We start from the raw sequence: 17,570 nt of genomic DNA, 5'->3' as shown, positions 1-17,570 counted from the left end.
GCGTTGCTTGGTGCCTTACTTTAAATTGGTTACATTACATACAGCTACAGAAGAGATGGGAAGAAGATCGTAGGGTCGGTTTCATGGATAAAGAAGTGGAACTGATTAAGCAGATAAAAGAGACTGGCCCAAAACAAGTTAAAAGAATATATAATGTACTGTTAGAAAGAGACTCAGAAAGTGAATTGGTTAAGGATTGTATGATTAAATGGGCTCAGAATTTTGGTGAAATGGTAATGTTGGAAACGTGGGAAAAAATATGGGTTCAGAATGTTAAATTTACACAGTCACAGAATTTAAGGGAGAACTTTTATAAAATGTTTTATAGATGGTATTTAGATCCTAAAAAATTGTCATGCATGTACCCAAATGTTCAACCAAAATGTTGGAGATGCGGGTGTCTAGATGCTACCTTTTTTCATGTATGGTGGACTTGCAACAAGGTTAAAGCTTTTTGGATAAAAATATGGTGGGTTATGCAGAATGTATTTAAGAAAGGAATACAATTCACTCCGCAAATGTTTTTATTGGGTATAGCTAAGGATTTCACCAAAGGGGAAACAAAATTGGTCTTGCATATGGTCACAGCAGCTAGGTTGTTGATTGCGCAACATTGGAAAAAAGATTTTTTACCGACAATTGATCAATGGATTCAGAAGGTGGCGGGGTTCGCCGAAATGGCAAAAATTTCAGCTTTCTTAAAAGCTCAGAAACAGGAAGATTATACACAGGAATGGGTAAAATGGATTGATTATATACAGAATAAATACCAGACTAGGAGTTATTATGTAGCCTTTAGGTAAGAATGTTTAGATTGATAGATGATCAGAGTAAATAATATATGGGATGTTTGGAATTATTAGAGTGGTATACAGCGGAAGTCAGGGGGGTGGGTTTGCGTGGGAGGTGGGTGAGGGTTAGGGTGGAGGGCGGGGTAATATATATGTATGAATAAATTAGAAGATGGGATTAACGAAACATTGTTATTTTAGGAGAAATTTATGTTAAGAGTTATATATGTTAAATTAGCTTAGAAGATGGGATCAATGTGCTATTATTAATCTAAGAGAAATTTATATTGTGTTTGTTGGGAGGAGAGGGGCTACAATACGAGTAATTTACTTTAAGATGTGGGGAGGGGAGGGGGCAAAGTATTTGGTATAATATTTGAATGTGAATTTTTGCGGGGGGGGTTGGGGGGGGCATAGCATTTGTATGAGATTTACATTGTACGGCGGGGGGGGGGGTGAAAAGGGGGAAAATCTGTTTGTACAAAACTCTTTTAATAAAAAAAAAAAAGTTGAAGAGCTGTCCAAAGACATCTCTGTGCTCATGTGGCCGGCATGACTAAACCTTCCCACCAAAGTGGTCCCTATTTTTCTACTTGCATTTTTACATGCTTTCCGACTGCTAGCTTGGCAGAAGCTGGGACAAGTAATGGGAGCTCACTCCATTACACGGAGCTAGGGATTCGAACCGCTGAACTGCCAACCCTTCTGATGAACAAGCTCAGTGTCTTAGGCATTGAGTCACCACGTCCCCTTCTTCATTACATACTCTGGTTCAAATTATTTAACTCCAGACACATTATGCAAAGATGCAGGTCTCTGGAAAAGGTTGTAATGCTGAGAATAATGGAAGGAAAGAGAAAAACAGGGCAAGCATGAGTAAAATAGATGGATTCAGTTATAGTAGCTATTGAGGCACCACTGGGAAACCTGAAATAATAGGTATGGGATAGATGATTGTGGAGGAAATCTACTTATGTGGTAGCCAGGAGTCAAATTATACATTTTGCTAACCAAAAAATTTAATTTTTGTTTTGCTCTGTTTCTCCAGATGGCAGCAGTTCCTGTTTAGAGAATTACAAATTCTTCCTAAATAATTTCAATTATCATGAAAACAAGCCTAGCAACAACAACAAAAAGGTGTAACCTTCTTTCACAACCCAACAATGCATTTTCACAACCCAAAAGACAATTGGACTTTCTTGGTTTTATCTTTGAAAATGTTTACCTTCTGATTCAAGAAGCTTCCTTTTGGCTAAAGCACCTTTGGGACAACCATGACTTGGCTGATTAAGAATTTCCATAGACGCTTTCACAACAAGTGAATACTGGCAAGAAAATTAAAATCAATTATATTTCACTAATTTGATTGACTTCGTTATTTGTTATTTCAGGAAGCTCAAAACAGTTAGCCCAAAGTCAGACCTGTTTCACACAATACAATAATAATACAATACAATAGTAGAGTTGGAAGAGACCTTGGAGGTCTTCTAGTCCAACCCCCTGCCTAGGCAGGAAACCCTATACCGTTCCAGACAAATGGCTATCCAACATCTTCTTAAAGACTTCCAGTGTTGGGGCATTCACAACTTCTGGAGGAAAGCTGTTCCACTGATTAATTGTTCTAACTGTCAGGACGTTTCTCCTCAGTTCTAAGTTGCTTCTCTCCTTGATTAGTTTCCACCCATTGCTTCTTGTTCTGTCCTCAGGTGCCTTGGAGAATAGTTTGCCTCCCTCTTCTTTGTGGCAACCTCTGAGATATTGGAACACTGCTATCATGTCTCCCCTAGTCCTTCTTTCTCTTAAGCTAAACATACCCAGTTCCTGCAAGCGTTCTTCATATGTTTTAGTCTCCAGTCCCCTAATCATCTTTGTTGCTCTTCTCTGCACTCTTTCTAGAGTCTCCACATCTTTTTTACATCGTGGTGACCAGAACTGAATGCAGTATTCCAAGTGTGGCCTTACCAAGGCATTACAAAGTAAATAAAAGAAGTATTTACTCCTTCATGAAGAAATACCTTCCTAGAGCATATAAAAATGAGCTTACATCTAGATGAGCTTGCTATAAATAAACAAATAAATAGACAACAGATTTTGGTCTCTAATATTATGGTAGCACCAAAATCTATGTCTTTGAACAGGTGGGTGAGACAGCTGAAGCCCATCTCTGCCTGCTTATCAGCAAACATGACCCTCAATGACAGCCTATAACAAAAACAGGCATAAAATTAGTTTCCTTCCAAAACCTGGTACAGCCAGTCCTCAACTTACAACCATAATGGAGCCCAAAATTTCTGTTGCTCAGTGAGACAGTTGTTAAGTGTGTTTTGCCCCATTTTATTACCCTTCTTGCCACAGTTAGGTGAATCATTAGATCTGTTGTTAGTAACACATTTGTTAAGTGAATCTGGCCTCCCCATTGACTTGGCTTGTCAGAAGTTCGCAAAAGGCGATCACATGATCCAGGGACACTACAACCATCATAAATATGAGTCAGTGACCAAGCGTCTAAATTTCGATCATGTGACCACAGGAATGCTGCAATGATCATAAATGTGAAAACGGTCGTAAGTCACTTTTCTCGGTGTCATCCTAACTTCGAATGGTTACTAAATGGTTGTAAGTCAAGGACTACCTGTATTCCACTTGCCTTCCTTTCTTAAAAACAGAATAAAGTTTGTATCTACCACACCTACCGTGTTTCCCCGAAAATAAGACAGGGTCATATTTTCTTTTCATCCCCAAAATAAGTGCTTGGCCTTATTTTCGGGGAGGTCTTATTATTCTGAGGTGCAGGAGGTGGTGAGCTCATGGCTGCTGCTGTGTTGCAATATTTTCCGGGAGGACTTATTTTAGCGCATGCGCTCATAAGCCCGATTGGGCTTATTATTCGGGAAGGTCTTATTTTTGGAAAAACAGGGTACATACCCCCCTTCCCTTGCTCTCCTTTAAAGCAAAGCAAAGCAAGGGGAGCCAGAGGTCCCCATGCCGGTCTCAAAAGAGGCCACGGTGAAATACCATCAAACAGCCAGCTGTCCTTCGATATCCTTGGCCTCTTTAAAGAGCGCTTTCCTTCTCTAACAATCCTTTCATGAACTAGGCTCCTGCCCTGCCCTGTCTGGAAAAACAAAAACAAATGAAAGACCAAGCTAGAGTTCTTCTGCCTTCCCTCGCCCCTTCTGGGTCTCCAGAAAGAGAAAGATTAATCTACATAATGCTGAACTGAATCGCTTTAATTCCAGTCAGCTTTTATCATTCAATCACCGAGACCGCATGTGGAAAAATTCATGCTAATTCCCCTTAGCAACAGGGGCAGCCAATCGGGAGGCTCCATGCACCATGCAGCTGGCAGCCAGGATCACTCAAAGTAGGTCAGGCCTGTATTTCTAAAAATGCCACGGTCTAGTAACCCCACTGTCCCGTCTGTCAGCCCTGCCCCATAATAACCTCAATTGCTTGGCGACACAATGACATACTGCCCTGTTAAAGAGCCATCAAATCAGGCTCCTGCATTATTTTTTACTGCAAGCCCGGCTCTTGGATGGAACAGGCTTTGCAGGCTAGCATTAATCACACAGCCCTTTGCGTCCACTTCCATTTTGCTCGGGCAATGGATTCGACATTAATGACCAGCTGCTCGGGCTCCCGCACACATACCCAATGAAACCTTTCTACTCAGTTGGGTGCATAAAATAACAGCATCCCGGAGTCAGGCAGGCCCAAATCCAAAAGGGCAGGAGTGGAGAATGTGGGCTTTTGTGACTCTTCAAATAATGAAAGGATCTTTAAAACCGCCCTGCAGGATGAGACAATCGGAGCAATTGGCTGCATGCAACACACGGCCTTCTCCCCCACAAGAAATGTGAACGTTCCCAGCCTAAAATACACATGTTTGCACAATGCAGTTTATTTTAAGCATATTATTAAGGAGAGCCAAATAAACAAAGAGCTGAACTGAGGCTGACTTTTTTGCAGGGAATCTGGGAAACTAGAAGAGGCTCAAAGCAATTTGGGCAGCCCAGAAGAGGGGAGAATCATAAACCACAGGTTGCAAAGGCTTGCAGAGGAAAATCAGGAAGGGCTGTGTGAAAGGTGTCTGGAAAAGGCCAATTGCAAATTAGGCACCTCCTACATCCTCACCACTCACTGCCTGCCTGCAGCAGGACTGCAAATGCAGGTCTGAAATAGTACTGTTAACATCCTTGTAAAGCTCCAGGCTTGCAATGTTCCCAAGAAAGCTTTGCAGGATTTGCTGTGCATTTAAAATGCTTTGCTGCAATTCACAAATCTGACCTCTTTCTTCCCCTCTTTGGTGAAACAGAAAAGACTGATCGGAAGTCAAATCACATACCAAAGAGTATAGCTAAACAGCAGCCGAGTTCAAAACAGTAAACTTGCAAGGCAGTCCAGTCTTTTTAGTTTCTTTTCAGTTTAAACAGCGCCTTTTGCATTTATTTATTTTTTCAACTGTGATACATTCATGCCGTTCAACCACCTGGGTGAGCTAGAACAGCCAGGCTATAAGGCAAAGGTATTGGTTACCAGTGATCAGTCTGCACATTTCCACCCACATTTCTCCAGGCTCTGTGGATAACTTCACACTCAACTGCAGAACTCGGCAACCCTCACAATGTATCTTCTATCCATTTTGAATTTTATGGACAAAACACACTCATTAATCCATTTGCTCTTGTTTAAGCCAAGCGTGATAACCAGGTTATGCCTATCTTCTTCGTTTTGTGGAAGACATCATCGTTATTCTTGGAAAGATACGCTCACTGATGTAACCACCGGACTGCTAATTACAAGCTGCTGACATTCTGCTGGTCTGTGCAGCTTCGTATGAATTACAAGCGTCCCTCCTCCCTTCCCTTCCCTTCCCCACCCGCACATCTTCCTTTAAACTGCCCAAGGCGGAGCTGTTATTGAAAAAGAAGAGGGTACCAAGGCTGCAAAAGAAAATATATTTTCCTAATTATCTTTCTTCCTCTAAGAGCAGAAAGCAGAAATTCAACCACTGGCTAAACTATACTGGAGCAAAAAGTGATTTCTGTAGTAACAAATCATGCTAAGGACAGGCAAGCTCATTGCAGAATGGCTTACATGGCTGCAGAGAAATCTTGCTGGAGATGACACATTCAGAACAACTTAGGGCTGCTGGATTTAAAAACACAGCTGTGCGTGCTTGCATATGCCAAAGAGGCAGCTATTGACATTTCTGCCAAGCTTCCCCTATTTATCTGAGCTTCAAGATGAAGCTTCTAGCCTGAGTTTCTTTCATTTAATTTGGACCGTTACCACAGGTATGTCTTCCTGAATGACCTGGCAGGAGCTGTATTACATTATATTATATTATATTATATTATATTATATTATATTATATTATATTATATTATTATATTATATTATAGTGTGTGTGTGTACATATACATACATACACACACACACACACATACCTACATTCATACATACATTCATACATACATACATATATACATACATATAATAAAACTCTGTTTAAAAAGAGAGATGACTCCATTTCACCACTACTATGCTACACCAGAAATAAAACTTAGCAGTATACATTGCAGAGCACTCTCTTGCCAAAATTGAGCACTATGCTTTTTTTCAGTGGGATTTTCCCCTCCCTTTAAAACAAATTACAGGCTGACTTTGAAATGCATTAAAATGTAAATACATTACTGATTTCATCTTGGTTGAATACTAAGCCCAGTTGCCAGCTGGGCTACAAAAGTCATCTGGGATAATTTATTTTGATTAGACTGACCACACTTATATTTATAGTATGTTTTTCTTTTTACTAGACTAAGTACAGCTGTGTTTATAAAGAGTTTAAAGATGGGGGGGTGAAGCCCAACATCCCACTCTAAATCATACAGAAAATTCAAGACTAATAGGTGTAAGACACACACAAACACACACACACAGCAAGAGGGAGACTTTACAGAATCCTGTGTGCAGAAATGCCTCGCAACTCCTATTTCTTGAAAAACATGTATACCGAAGGCAATTGAACACTTAGACCCCTTAGCCAAGCGTCTTTTAACAGTCAGAATATCTCCTAAGCATTCTGAAATCATTCTGAAAGCTCAATTCGCAATGTACAAATACAGACATACATTGATTCTGCACACTTCCCTTTTCCCCCACAAGGTGTTTGTGTCTTTGCAGCCACATACACCTTTCGTTTCCTCTGTAACAGCGTTAGGGAGTGTTTGGTCTACAATTTCAAGTCCCTGTCTCCAGGCACATTTCCGTAAATTATGCTATCACCATTGCTGGAATAAGCAGACACCAAAGACGACAATCAGACGGCATGCAGCTCTCCTTCTTCCTTGCCACTTGCTGGCTTCCACTCCTTTTCTCCCGTGGCTGTGCTCTGACAGGCACACATACAAGGCACTTCATTTATCCATCTTCAGCACAGCTCTCCTCTGAGGTGAAACTGCATCACCATGGCTTTCCCCATAATAATCCGAACAGCAGTGGTTGAATTCTTCCTCTGGACGCATACCGTTCCATGCATGCTGCATTGCTGCCAATGCCCTCCCTATATGTACCGGATTAGCTGGCATGGCATTTCTTTAAATGTTTGCTCCCCAAACCTTTAACTCACATTTTTACCATTCAGGGAAGGGAAAAGTAAACCTTGCATCCCCCATTTCTTCGCTTCCAGCAGCAATAGCAGAATGCAGTGCCCAGATTTCATCGTGTGTCTTTCCTTTTGCGTGCTGATGAGTGATGCTCTCCTGAAACAAGCCGGGCTGAAATGCAAGCAGGCAGGCAGGCAGGCAGGCAACAGCAACCCCAGCAGCAGCAGCAGCAACAGCCACCCAGGTAAATGGGGGAAGCAGGATATGCCAAAAGTGGTGCAGCGTCATCACTCCGAGAGAAGACGAAATCGCTCCTTTCCAACAGCATGGCTCAAATCCTGCAGGAAGGAAAAAGCAGGAGTGCCCCCCACCCACCCACCCAATAGCCTCTTCTAAAACGGAGGATTAAAGCAAAACCCCTGCAAAATCAAGCCACTAATAAATAAAACTTTTTTTTTATTTCTGTCATTTGGGATTGCGACTGCCTATGTTGCTCAACGCAAGTGTCCAGAAACGCGGAATCACCCAACCTCTTGTTTCAAACTGCCAGAGAGAGCCAGTGTCACATGAGAACTGCATGATGCAGCACTGAAGTGGCCAAACTCACGTTTGGGGGGGGGGAGGGAAGCACAGCAGCATCCATAGATAACGAGACCACAACTGCTCCTCTGCAGTAGCCCTAGAGAGACGGTCCCCTTAAAAGGGCTCGACAGGGACCTATACCTCTGCACACACTACCATCCCTGTGCGCCTATGGTTCTGCATGCGGTTCTGCATGCGACTGCTGAAGGGAAGGCTGCTGGGGATGCTGTTCCACAGACACAAGCTGGATGGCAGAATATTACTTCTCGGCTGCAATGCTCAAAGCCGATTCCACTTCAATGAATTCCTGAAAAGCCTGTTCCGAACTGGAGAGGATGAGATGCAATCCTCCATATACCATTAGTTCTCCGGCAATCTCCATTTGGGCTGCCTTCTGAATAATTTACCTTTGACAAATAAGATGCTCACTTAGCCTTTTCCTGTCTCCCGTTACCACTGCATGCTGGAGCCATTACAGAAAGAAGACTTCTCTTGCTGCAACCACAAAAAGAGAGGGAGGGAGGGAGAGAGGGAGGGAGGGAGAGGGAGGGAGGGAGAGAGAGAGAGAGAGAGAGAGAGAGAGAGAGAGAGAGAGAGAGAGAGAGAGAGAGAGAGAGAGAGAGAGAGAGAGAGAGCGCATTAATCATGTTATCCAAGTGCTGAGTTTAATAGAGGCTGTGCACATGGCTGAAATCTTTAATGCAAAGCGCTTCTCTGTTATTGGGCACAAAGGCAGAGCTTTTTCCTATGTGTTTGTACACAGGCAAATTCTCTTCCTCCCACTATCATACCTATGTATGTGGAAATGTGTTGATGAGATTATGATTTCTTTCTTCAAGTCAAGAGGGGAAGAAAAATACTCTTATCACGCCTCTTCCCGAGAAGATGTTCTCTATTACGCATTCCATAAACTGCCCCCTGAAATCCTGGGAATTTTCTATAAATTCATGTAGGCAATGAGTACTTAGCTAGCCAAAAAAAAAAGCCCGACTATGCTAGCATAACTCTATTAGAGATATTCTTTGGACTTATGCCTGTAATTGAATCTGGAATTACAGTCATAAGACATTGTCGTCGTAATTTTAGGTATTACATGGCTGGACTTGACTTTTCATCATTTTCTGTCAATAACTGAATACTGTGGTGGTTAAGGGAATGACATAGCTGTTCAGCAAATCAATTTTCCCCAATGGGCTTTTTTTTTTTTTTTTGCCAGAAGTAAACCCTGGAGAAGGACTTTTTTTTAAAAAAGGGCACAAATTGTAGTCATGTGATTGTGGGACACTGCAAATGGCTGTAAAGGTGAGTCGGTTGCCAAGTGTCCAAAATGCCATCACTTGACTGTGGCGACGGAGGGAGGACGTTGTAACTTCAAAGTCATTTTGTAAGTAGCTTTCGGGGAGTTTGTTGTCATTTCAAATGGTCCTCAAAGGGATCAGCTGTAATTCGAAGCGTATATGTATTGTGTAAAATATTTTATGTAATCTTTAGGTTATGTTTGCTAATCTGAGATGCTGAATCTACCGCGCCATTTTCCATTTCTCCAAGGAATGTAACTAGATGTTATGCTTTGGCCAGTACTCTGATGCAAACTATGCTTTTTATTCCTGTCAGCACTCAGTAACTTGCAATAAAGGAGAAGAGGGAAGCACCCAATGCAAGAAATGCTTCCTTGCATTGCTTCTTAAAGCAATGTGAATTGGCCCATTCCGGTGGTGGGATTCAACAATGTTTTACTGCTGGTTCTTGTGGGTGTAGCATGGCTTGGTGGGAGTGGCTTGGTGGGAGTGGCAGGGGAAGGATACTGTAAAATCTCCTTTCCCTCCCCACTCCAGGGGAAAGTTATTGCAAAATCTTCATTTTCTCCCGATCAGCTGGGCCTTGGGAGATAGAGAATCGATGGGGTCAGGGCCAGTCAGCGGTGGTATTTGCCGGTTCTCCGAACTACTCAAAATTTCCACTACAGGGTTCTCCAGAAGCTGCTGAGTACCATCTCTGGCCCAGTCCTCTGAGGACTAAATAACCTTTTCACCAATATAGTGATAGCCTCCAACACAGGCAAAAATAAACAATGAGGAAGAGTTTAAATTTTAAGAGCATAAGTTAATATACTTATACTGGCTTATATTGTATGAGCTTCCATATTTATTAAGGTGTGTGCATTGGGGTTGGAGAGGAGCAATCAAATGGTGGTAACAATTTAGGAGTATCAGATTTGGTCTGCAGATCTGGTACCTTCATCACTTGTAGGTGAACACCCAGGAATGCTTCATAAAGCCCCCGAGAAAGTAAGCCCAATAAAGTATCTTCCATATATGAACATACAAATGTAATGTTCCCAGTGTCTGCTCTTTCCAGAGTTATAGTTATCACTATTTTTCCTCTAGATGCTGAATTAAGCCAAACTATTATTCATTGGATTCTTTTCCACAGTCACACTCTTTTGAAATGCTTATAACATCCTCATCTGTGAAATTCCTTACATTTTTTACAGTATAAATAATTACATACTGCATCTATTTTCAGGGGCAAAAGTACAGCTTTTATCATGCTGGCCTTGCTGTAAACCAGCCAGACTTTTTTTTTTTTTTTTGGTGGTGGTGGTCTGAATATTTAATTCCCATTCTTTTTTCTGAATTGCGGTCTTGTTTATTACAATTCAGGCCATTCCCCCTTGTAACACTTGGATGCCTGCCATGCACTGTTTGTTTACAGTCACAAGCATGGAAAAATGGGCTTCCCGACTGCACTCCCAAAGTCGAAGGTGAAGTGTCTGGCAGGTGTGGAAAAAAATGCAGCTCCTTTAGTTGAAACTATGCAATGTGTTCCGTATAAGGCCCCTGTCCTAAACTAACAAAGGAAATTTGGGTTGTTGCCCAAGGTAAAATATTAACACTTTGTTGGGTTATTGCTTATGGTGCTAAACCAGTGCTCCTTAAAAAAATGTACTTGGCTATCTTAATTTTTGCTTTACATTTTTCTGCAGGACCAAGTAGAATTCTGCAAGGGACTAAAGTCTGCAAACCTCACATTTAAATCCCTGTGAAGCCTTTTCGTCAACATTTTCTTTTTAGACTTTAAAACGACAATTTAATGTACTTAAGGGAATGGCTGGTGCCTAATATACTTATCAGTCAGAGCTTGAAATCATGAGAAATGGTAGAGACGGAACAATTAACCTATTGCAGCAGTCCATGGGCCCTCATCCACCTCTATTATCAGGTGACGGTGTGATCTCCATGTCAACTAACTTTTCTTTTTCACCTTTTTAGATTACTAATCTTTAGTATTTTAAATCAGGGGTCCCCAATTTCCAGGCCACGGTTTAGTACTAGGCCGTGGCCCATTTGGAACTGGGCTGCTCAAGTGGCAGGCGTGCACGCACAGCTCCACTTGTGCAAGTGACACATGCATACACCATTTGCGCTGAACCATTCACTCTCTCCCTGCACCCCCTAGGCTGCAAGGCCCAAAAGACCTCTGCTTTAGATCCACAGTACTTGAGAAATGTATATTTTTGAGTGTGTAAAAATGTGTAACATTGGGAATGGTTATAGCTGAGGCGTGTGTGTGCGTGCGCGCGCATGCGCATGTATATGTATCTCCACTATAATCATTTCTACTTTTGCAGAAATGACAATATGGAAGTCGTCCAGAAGGCAGCGGTGCAGGCAGTGATTGAGACATGTTACAGGCATTTGATCGCACTGTTTGGTAAGTGCACTGGTGCCAGTTGAATTCTGGGTACAGTTGACAAAGCTGACTTTTATCTATAAAGCTTTTCATGGCAAAGGGCTTGGCTATCTGAGGGGTCATGACTTATTTCCAGTTGCCTTTGCCCCATGTGGAAAATTTGAGCCGAGTGGGTCCATTCTGAATCCTGTTAAATAATGTCAATTCCTGTCTCCTGAAATAATCTTTGCTCCTCTTCTTCCCAATATATTCGGTATGTAGCTCCCCATCTTATGTCAATCAGGAGATTGCTGAAGACATGGTTGTTCTTCCAGATTTTGGAGACAGTGTGATTGTGAAGTCTCTCGTTTGCTGTGTGTTATGTTTTGCTTTTGGTTTGTTATATTTTTGATTGTAATTGCCTAGAGTTGTTTTTCACACATATGACCATTGCAACATCCCCATGATCACATGTTCAAAATTCAGATGCTTGGAAACTGGCATGTATTTATGATGGTTGCAGTGTCCCACGTTCATGTGAACTTTTGGAAACCTTTTGATAACCAAAGTCAATGGGAAAACCAAATTCACTTAATAACTGTGCTACTGACTTAGCAACTGCAGTGGTTCTCTTAACAACTCTGGCAAGAAAGGTCGTAAAATGGGGGGAAACTCACTTAACTCACTGTAGTGTTTAGCAACAGAAATTTTAGGCTCAGTTGTGATTGTAAGTTGAAGACTATCTGTGTATCATACAGCTATCGTTATTTTAGTCATCCTTTATATTCTATATTTCTAAATTATATTATTATATATGATTTATTTTGCATATCCAGTATATAAAAAATAAAACACTATTAACAAAATAAAGATTTTAAAAGAATCTTGTACGCCAGTGCTTCTCAACCTTTTCTTTACACAGACCCACTCTAAATGCCCTTTGTGGTCACGGACCAGCAAGACTTAACTCAAGATTTAAATCACAACATGTCTTTAAGCCTTCGCACACAACATTACAGTTCCCCAGTGGTCCACAGACCATAGGTTGAGAACTACTGTTGTAAGCCATCAACGCATGCACATGCGTACACAACACACACATACACACGAGAAGAAAATATAACAAACAGTAGCTAAGTAAGACAGATTTTAGCACATTCTTAAATGTGACCAACAAAGAGATCAGTTTAGCCTTGCTTCCCAAGTACTCCTAGATGATTTCATGGGTGGGATTCTATCGGTTTGGATCAGTTCAGGCAAACTGGTAGCTCTGACGATCAGCTGGGAGCGAACCAGTTTGTGCCCACCTGCCCCTGCGCTTTACTGACCTATATCTTCTCAGCTGATTCACGTGGCAGAGCAGATTTCCGCTCCTTAACTGTGTTACTCCCCAGCAGTAACACAGAAGGTAAATTAACTTAAACCTGTGTAAAGCGTGCGATCACCGAACCGGTTGTTAAACTGGCAGGATCCCACCACTGGATGACTTCGAACGCTGGTTAGAAGCAGAGAGCAAGCCTTGGAGCCAGAAATTAAAAGATAGGGCAATTAGGATTTAGAGGCAGCCTACAGAGGTAGAATTGGTGGGAGGGGGAGATAGGAGTCAGCATCAGCAAGCAAGGTATACCAAGCAGACCATATTGCTATACAAAGTTCAGCCGAAACCCCCCAAAAGATTTAATCATGATGGGTTATAAAGAAAAAACAACATGCAAGCCTCTTACTAGAGAGGAATTGTTTCAAAGGAGGAGAGAATGTCAACAAAATTCTCAAAGGTAGAATATGGTCCTCTTGCATAAATTTTGTTAAAATATAGCGGAAGAGTTCTGGGTGGATTCATTCTCATTCGTTCTATACTACGGTAACCACTGCAATGGTCTGTAGCCTCCCTGGCTTCCCATATTTCAATTAAATCAGCACTGAACTGAAACGTGGATAAAATGTAATCTTATGGTACTTAGCAAAACCTCTAATTGATTTCCTGGAATTACTTAAAATAATAGCCTTATTTAATTAGTAGCATTCTGGAAGAATACTTTTAGAAAAACCTTGGGAATGTACCCTGTTTCTTTAGACTAAAAAAAAAAAGGGTTGGTGTTTAACATTGGGGGGGGGGGGAGGAAACCCTCTCATGCATTACACATGAGCTTGTCCAGAACAATAAAGCGAAATAATCAAATTTCAAAGAATGAACACCTTCGGTTGAACAATGCATTTATTCTGCTGCTAAATACAAATAAGAATGGTTGGGTGGGGGAACTGAAAAAGGAAACAAGATATGCATATTTATAGGTGTGTCTCCCCATCTGGGGCACAGAGCTTGAGAAAAAGCAAAGAAGCAATTCTCATTAAAGATATGGATAAAAAAGAAAGAAAGTGGCAGAGGTCAGGTGCAAAATCTGAGCACCCTACAAGGTCAGGCAGGAAGGGTCAAGAAAGGTCATCTTACATAAGCGAAATCTTAACGCTGGGCTTAAAACTCCTTCCAAACCTTTTGACAGTCCAGGACAACTCAAGTAACACCAGTTCTGGTTAGTGCAAGCCAGAGATTTCTCTCATATTCAAACCATGAAACTGTGGTTTCCGATTCTTATTTAAAGAGCCATTTTAAATCGTGCCTCTTTGGTTTCAGTTTCGCGTGCAAGAAAGAAAGCATAAAATGACTTGATTGCTTGAAGAAACCAGGAAGTGTGTATGGGGGGGGGGGTCAGATCAGTTTCCTACCATGAAATCTTGATTGATTCAAGTGTACTTTTGGGGATTTGGTATCAGCACCTGAGAAATGAACAGCTTCACTGTATGATTTGCCAGGGGGGAAAAAAGGTAAAGGTAACAGTTCCCCTTGCACGTATGTGCTAGTCGTTCCCAACTCGGGGAGGTACTTATCTCCGTTTCAAAGCCGAAGTCTCTGTGGTCATGTGGCCGGCATGACTAAACGCCATCTTTCCACCAATAGGATGGTCCCTATTTTTTCTACTTGCATTTTTACATGCTTTTGAACTGCTAGGTTGGCAGAAGCTGGGACAAGTAATGGGAGCTCACTCTGTTACACGGCGCTAGGGATTCAAACCGCTAAACTGCCAACCTTTTTGATCAAGAAGCTCAGCGTCTTAGCCACTGAGCCACTGAGTCCCAGGAAAGAGAAGTGCAAACAATATTGCTTCAGCAGGAGCTACATTATTCAGATTTGAAAGACCACTTTGGCGTCCCGTTGGTTCTCAAGGTATTTACCTTTAAAATGTTAATTACTTCAGGACCACATCTTAAGGAAACCTCCTTGACATACCAGTCTGCCTCAAGTTTAGGTAGGGATGTGTCTACATAAGGATGAACAATCTGAGGATTGAGGCCTGTGGGCAATTCCAACACTCTTTTTTTGTAGCCCCTGGAGTCCTGGTGGCCACAATTACAAAAATCAGCAGGCAAAGTCAATGGAGATTATCAGTCATCCAGGTCATGGTTGTCCCAAAGGTGCTTCCCCCCCCCCACTTTCTGTCCAGTTGCCTCTTGAAAGAGAGAGAGGGGGAGGGAGGGAAAGCACCTTTGGATTAACAGGCAAAGCTTCCTACCCATTGGAAATAAAAAACACACAAAAGCACAATACAAGCTCCAAAATGTGCTTTACAGAATAGCTTAAAAATGGGAATCTAATCTCTGGGAGGGAACAACAAAAAATATTGATCCTGTCCATATTTGCTCTGCCCACTTCCTAACATCTTTATCACAGCAATCATCCAATAAGTATAACTTGCAGAAAGTAGTCTACCCCTGTTTTAGAATCCTCAAAGTCTTTAAGTGCAGGCAGTCCTCATTTAGTGACCACAATTAAGATTCACAACACTATTCCTAAGTGAAGCAGTTGCTAAATGGAAACTCATATGACCAGGGCTGTACTTTCCTTTCCCCCATTTCCCTACCCTTGGGAATGCTCATCCTGGCCTTTGGGATAATTAACCAGAAGGGAAATAATGCTTGTATTTGCATTCATTGGAGAGGAAGGGATTATAAAACAGTAAGCAGGCATATAATTGGGAGTACACCAGGCTGTTTGTGGAGCTAGTGCATTGCTTTTGGTATGTATTCTCCATTGTGGGTCTACTTATTCTCTTGTAATCCCTTCCTCTCCAATCTCTTCTCTTGAAAGACAGTGGGAGGGAGGGAAAACAACCGATTAAGCACAGGGCAACACATATACAATGACGTGCAGTCAGGTGAGGCAAGTGAGGCACAGCCTAACCTCTCATCATCAGGGCAGCGAGTCATTCGATGGGAAACTTGTCTTTTGGGAGGAATGACCCAGCTTGGCTCCCGCTTTCGATCTGCCCCCCAACGACTGAACGTAGAAGCAAAGAGGCAGGAGAGACAAAGCAGGAGCCAAGCCGAGTCATTCCTTCCAAGAGGCAAGTTTCCTATCGAATGACTCGCAACCCTAGACTCGAGGCTCCAGTCCAGCCTGCGGTGCTTGCAGCCCCCGCCAGCTCCTCCAGGGACTCCCAAGCTCGGCACCAGAGAGCCGCCGTGAGAGAAGCCACCCAGATTGCCCAGGCGGCGGCAGAGGTTCCCTTTGTTCTTTCGGGTGCGGGAAGCGGGGGGGGAGAGGCTTCCTCCGCTCCGTCCGCTCATCTACGCTGCCCTCGCCCGACAAGCGCACCCCGGATTCCGCGCAGCTCTGGCAGGCGGTGCCGTGGCCGAATCTCAGGGCGGAGGGCGGCAGGTCGCAACTGAGCATGCCTGACTGTGGAATTCTGGGAGTTGAAGTCCACAAGTCAAAAAAAATTGCTGCCTCACCAGCTATAAACCTCACCGCACGTCACTGACATACCATCTGTATTGGCAATCACATAATTCAGGGATAAGACTATCATAGCATGAATGAGGGAATCAGTATGCAAGGACTACCTGTGGTTGTGTTACATACAAAGGCAAAGCAACCCTTCTCAACCTGGGAATTTAGGAAATTTCAGTGCAACTCTTCTGGAGGACACCAGACGTACAGAAGGTTGCCTGAAGAAGCAAGTGGTAACTTGCTAAATCACTAGGAAACCTTAGGATAAGGGACAGGATTGGGAAATTAAAGATGGAAAACCACTTCAGTATTGTTGACAAAAAAAAATAGCATGAATGTGTCATTAAATCTGCTTTGCTTATTCCAATATATATTCCAATCTCCTTTGCTAACTGTCATTTTTCTTTGTCTTTAAGTCTTTAGGTGTTATTTACGATATAGCTTTGCTGTACCTATGTATTTTATTTATTTATTTATTTTCAAAATTTATAGACCGCCCCCTCTCCCCGAAGGGACTCGGGGCGGTGTACAGGCATCTCATTAAAAAACAGGTACAAAAGATAGATACCCTTAAAGACATTCCCTTAAAAACGAATTAAACCTAAATTCAACTGTACAGAATAATAAAAGTTAAAATCAACTAAAAAGCATACCCCTAAAAATTTAAAAATACAGACTTGAGGGACTAAAATTGGTATTAGGCCAGGCCGGCTAAATTGAACATGTATGCATGTGTATTATGTGTATGTGTGTATTTGAGTGTGTGTGTGTGAAAGAGGGGGGAGGGGGGAGGGGGGAGGGGGGAGGGAGGTAGTTCGGCTTCCATTGTTTTGATGGGTGGTATAGATCAAACTTGAAGAAACAAGTAAATGGGGTATTTGTGAGTTGACAAAATATGCCAGGCTTGCACAAAAACATTTATCTGATCACATCATTTATTGTGTAAGACAAACTGCTTTTACAAAACAAGCAACTGTTTTCAGAAGCTTTTACAAATTACTGGCTGTTTGAAGCAAACTAATTATAACTGGGAGCGACATTTCCTGGATTTAGATTTATTCTATTCCGAGCTGGTTTGTACATTAGATTTCACAACACAGTATCGTGTATCTTCTATGGATGGATGCG

The 17,570-nt window shown here is 42.1% G+C and overlaps 1 long non-coding RNA gene across 2 annotated transcripts in view; it reads right to left on the bottom strand.

The window, feature by feature from the left end:
- Nucleotides 1-17,570, bottom strand: part of LOC309392257 — a 320,340-nt gene that overhangs the window by 40,032 nt on the left and 262,738 nt on the right. Inside the window, exon 7 of one of the 2 annotated variants that reach the window (XR_014175407.1) lies at nt 8,392-8,479. The exons of the other annotated variant lie outside the window; for it this stretch is intronic. This is a non-coding gene — a long non-coding RNA (uncharacterized lncRNA). The remainder of the gene's footprint in view (nt 1-8,391; nt 8,480-17,570) is intronic. 2 annotated transcript variants of the gene reach the window in all.

This window comes from Natrix helvetica (assembly GCF_964273705.1).
Source record: "Natrix helvetica genome assembly, chromosome: 4".
Classification (NCBI taxonomy): Eukaryota; Metazoa; Chordata; class Lepidosauria; order Squamata; family Natricidae; genus Natrix; species Natrix helvetica.
Note: the sequence above shows the minus strand (reverse complement) of the source record. Positions and strands in the feature narration are given on the sequence as shown.